The sequence below is a fragment of the Phascolarctos cinereus genome, unplaced genomic scaffold, assembly GCF_003287225.1.
Source record: "Phascolarctos cinereus isolate Bilbo 61053 unplaced genomic scaffold, phaCin_HiC Scaffold_8;HRSCAF=390, whole genome shotgun sequence".
In the NCBI taxonomy this organism is placed as follows: domain Eukaryota; kingdom Metazoa; phylum Chordata; class Mammalia; order Diprotodontia; family Phascolarctidae; genus Phascolarctos; species Phascolarctos cinereus.
In genome coordinates this window covers 71,725,139-71,730,036 of record NW_027556291.1, presented here as the reverse complement: position 1 = coordinate 71,730,036, position 4,898 = coordinate 71,725,139, and the positions used below count along the sequence as shown (strand labels likewise).

The window sequence follows — 4,898 nt, the reverse complement described above, 5'->3', positions numbered from 1 at the left end:
GGCTTAATTTCATGCCTTTGGGTTTTTCTTTTTGTTTTGCATGTGTCTGGTAAATTTGTATCTGTGTAAGCCTCTGGTCTGTTTAATTAGTTATGTATGTGGATTGTGTGTCTCTGGAATAAATTGAAATTAACATTTTAATTGTGCACTTTGTATTTGTCTTGTCATTTTGTCTGCATCTGTGTGTCTTTATAAGATGCAGAGTGTCTGTGTCATGTTTCTGTTGTGAGCTAGATTCTGTTATCTTGAAAGATTTGAAAATGTAGCTAGCCAGAAAAACTTCTAAAGGCTGCAGCTAGAGAAAACTGGGAAAGATTAATGAATTTTCAGTTGTCCTAGTAAGAAGGGCTAACTCCCACTTAGACTTTCTGTGGGAGATTAGGCTATAAGAGAAGAGGAAAAGTGTGTAAGACACTTTTTCTGTAGTTACAACACTGGCCATGTTGGAACTATAGAAATAAAGGTAGATAAGCAAAGTTGTAGAACCACTAAAACATCTTAGGAGATTCTGGAGGTTTTGAGATTAATCATTAAGGAGTTTGACTATTAGTTATCTTAAGACTACAGGAGAGAAATCCTGAGACTTTGGGGGTAATTCCAGGAACTCACTCCCTTCTGAAACTTCTTATTAAGTTTTGAGGTACTACTCTATAAAATTTGCTTTAAGTAAAAATAAGGATTAAATGTGATGAATGTTTTTAAAAATGTTAACGAAAAATTGGTCCTATTAATGGCTTTATTGTTCTAGGGCAACGAAGGAAAGCTAGTTGGTAGAAATTCCAGACTGAAGAAAGTGAAGAAAAAAAATAGGTAAACAATATGACAACCTCTTGTTAACCCTTCCCTGACTTTTCATTTTTATCCTATTTTGTCCTCCAGTCCTTTCTGTACCATTAAGAAAGGAAAGTATGGTCCCTTTAAATAAAATCTAGGTTAGATGCTGAAAAAGGGAAAGCACTCCAGAAAGTGCTCATTTCTCAGCATGATGCAGCTCTGGGGAGGGGTGGCAAGAGGAGGAGGGTATTTAATAATCCCCTTCGCCTTCCTCACTTTACTCTCCCAGTGTTATAAATATGTCTCAGTTGTGGGGATTGGTAACAAGACCATTACAGCTGATGTTTTTCTGTTAATGCCTCTCATACCAGATCAGAGTCAGAAATATCAGTGTTAGGGAAAGAGAAGGCTGGAGAATTGTGGGGAAACTCTCTGCCCCCACATCCTGCCCACCATGGCCCCAGCCCAAGCAGTGCCTGCAGCTGGCTGAGGGGTGGGGAGGTGGTGTCAGGCCCCATGGCCAGCATTTCCTTTGCCTTCCCAACAGAGATTACCACTTATGGGATAGTCCTGGCATCAGCAACCTCAGCCCCCTAGGCAGTGCTCTCTGCCATACCATCTCCCCCCAGAACCTAGTCAGTCACTGTCTCTGGGCAGGGCCAGCCTTTGGCAGGTCCTACCTAGCTTCTACCTGGGAGGGTCTGGGTGCCCCTGGCAGCACCTAGCATAGCAATATGAGATAGAGAAAACAGCCAGCCTCTGCCCTTGGTAAGCCTACCCTTCTGTATTCCATTGCAGAAAATTATTAGCTGTGTAATTTTAGGAAAGTTATTTTATTTCTTTTTGCTCTATTTTCCTGATTTGTAAAGAGAAAAATAATAATGGTTATTTTTGTGAGATCAGAATGACTTAATGGTTGCAAAATGACTGAGTAACACAGTGACTGGCCTATGCTAAGCACTACATTATTATTATTTCTCTAATTTAATGTAATTGTCCCATAACTGATACTTTTAAAGTGGTTTTAAAATGCCAAAGTTAATAAGATCAAGGATTTTAATACGTGATCATTTGAGAATGCAATTGATGTCATTAGAAGTTTATTATTTGGGTTATTATTATATTTCTAAATTCTCTTACATTGCAAAATTTGAGAGACTATTGTAACAGAAATGATGGTAGACAAAGCAATTTTTAATATGGATGTTGTTATATATGAATCAGGCTTTTAAAAATATGTGATAAAAACTGGATATTTGTAAACTGTTAAATATTCAATGCGGTTTATTTAGTTATAAAACAGGTACTACTACTACTACTACTACTACTACTACTACTACTACTACTACCACTACTACTACTACTACTATTTATTATAATAGCAGATATTCATTTGAAAATCTTGGCTATTAGGAAAGGAGACAAAGTGGTTTAAAGATGTAGCTTCGACATATTAATGATGACTGAACTATTGAGTATTTGTTGTATATCTGAAGCCCCAGAATATGGGCAGTTTTAATGTGTAAGTAAAGGATTAATGAAAGATAGACTGTTAGGGAAACATCAGGAAAAATATTCAAGCCCTAAGTTAAGGTTAGTGAAATTTTGCTATTGAAGGTAAAAATTTCTGGAACATTACTTATTATTGTTTTGAGCATTACTTACTGGCATAGTTGTCTGAATTGTCATGCAGCCATTAGTAGAAAATGGCATGTGCACCAGTGTGGGGACTGCTAAGGTGGATGTCTGCGACTGGGAAACCAATGTGGGGATGACCTAGGACATGGTCTACCTACCTAGAATCCTATGATCTTCCTGACCCCATTTCCCCATTGTGCTATTTTCTTGCTGAAAAGGAAAATTCACCACCTGTTTAATCGTAAGCCTTGCCTTTAAAACTCTATGACTACATGATTGGCTGTCAGATATGACTCATGCCTGGATTCAAACAGAGATAAGGAAATTTTTTCTCTAACACAGCTAAAGGAGGATTCCCTCTATTATGATATAACTATGTACCTCTTTTTCCTTTTATAACTAATTTCTGTAACAAAGAATTTTTGTAAGTATAATACTAAATATTAAATAATAGATTGATACTGAAACATCTCTCAGTCATTATAATAAGATGCAAGTATGAATATCTTACAATTTTAACATATATTTGTGGTCAAATTATAATATAGAAATGATATCCTTCGAAAGGAGAAATAATTAAACAAAGTAGTAAGACAAAGATATAATGTAAAAGTTTTCTAATTAAACGGAATAGTAACTTTTAGGACTATTTTTTTAAATGAGGCAACTGGGGTTAAGTGACCTGCCCAGAGTCACACAGCTGGGAGGTATTATGTGTCTGAGCTCAGATTTGAACTCAGGTCCTCTTCACTCAAGGGCTGGTGCTCTATCCACTATGCCACCTAGCTGACCTCGTAATAGTAACTTTTGAAAAAAAGTAACAACATTAGACTATTTTCTCTATGAACTGTATGATTGGTTTCCAAATTTATCTATCATGGAAATTCAAGCTTTCAGTATGATTTGATAATAAGTTCTAAAATTTTATTGAGTAAGGATTGATTGGATTTTACAAATAAATTATTTTGATAATGATAAAGAAAGTGAAATTATTTTCATTTTTCCTAGTATTTGTCTGATAATTTTAAAAGGAGACGAACTGGCCTTAAATGAGCTTCCTAAGAAAAAGTACTATAACCAAAGAGATTTCCAAATGAATTCTATCAAACGTAATATGAGATATAGGATTTAGGTAAGAATAGAAGCAGGAATTCTCTGAAGTTTCAAAGTTGGAGAACCACATTTAGGTGATTGAATTAGATTAAGTGAGACGCTCTAGATTTGGAACCAGAGAAGCAGTCCTTCTTTAGAGTTGTCCTAAGAATAAAGTATTATGTCACATGTGAATCTCACTTCTCAGAACAAATCCATTGTGAGCCCTCTATGTAATTTGATTTGTACCTAAATTAAAGAAATTATGCAAATATGGGAACTGTGAAAAAAACTTTATTGTACTGTTTAAACCTAGGCCTGTGTGGCTGGGAAACTGGATCATCTGAAGAAAGCCCCTGCTCCTGAGTGAACCAAGTTAGAAGCAGCCAACATCCATACAAGACATTTGTCTCAAGATTCTGGACACCAGCTGAGTCTACTGTCCTAGTTTTTTTTTCCTCTCCCCTTTTGTTATGTGCGCAACCGCCAATACCCTGATTCAAGTGTGTGTTGGCATTTTCTCCCTCTGACATTCTAGGCCAACCCATCTCTTTTCAAATAATGACTAATAATGACACCTGGTATACACCTACTCCAGAGACTGGCTCAAGGAATTAACTGCCGGGGCAATATCAGGTGGCTGCATATACCTCCTTCTCCTTCATTGGCCTTAAGGGTAAGGGTTCTTTCAGACCCCCTCCCTTTGGCCAAAAGGAGGAAATGTCAAAATATGTTGCAGAGCTAAGGCCCAGAAAACAAACTGTTCACTGAGCTTGGCAAAACAACAATCCGTTGAGCTCAGGATGATCTTGCACTCCGGCAAAATGTCTTGCACCAGGTGTTCACTCCCCCTATTTCCCAGGGACCTGAGAGCCAACATCCATCACATCTCTGACATGTTGCTTGTACTGTACTACTGTTCCTGTCACAGAACTCTGGTTCTGTACCCCACAGAAGTAATCATGGCCCCTAAGACTTTGGACAATACCATTCCCACAGGACCCATGGCAACAGTAACTCAAGACCTAAAAATGATTATGTCATAGTCCAGCCCAGTATTTATAGAATCACTGCCTACATGTTAAGCCCTCCTACTCAGGAAGACTTCCACTTGCAAGTGTTTTCCTCACTCTGAAACTAATTAAACTAGTACTTGTTTCTTGACACACCTGCCTCTGGCCTCCTCTGTTTGGGCTCCAGCCAGCTATCCCCAGGGTAGAGACTGGTCCAATCTGGACTGCATTCAAAATTCTGTTGACATTAACTGGTGACAGTGGTTTTAAGGTGTACACATAGAGATGAAGCCTTTTGCTCTCCAGTACCTTGGGGAACGGATGAGGTGCCACTGAAACTTTTTCTAGACACCACGATGCCTCATATGGCAAGATCATTGC

At 38.0% G+C, this 4,898-nt stretch overlaps 1 long non-coding RNA gene across 1 annotated transcript; it reads left to right on the top strand.

Moving 5' to 3' along the window:
* Positions 1 to 746: 746 nt before the first annotated feature.
* On the top strand, positions 747 to 4,668 carry LOC110203804 (uncharacterized). Its single transcript, XR_002323089.2, has 2 exons — positions 747 to 810; positions 3,821 to 4,668. It is a non-coding gene; the product is annotated as an uncharacterized LOC110203804 (long non-coding RNA).
* The last annotated feature ends 230 nt before the right edge of the window (positions 4,669 to 4,898 follow it).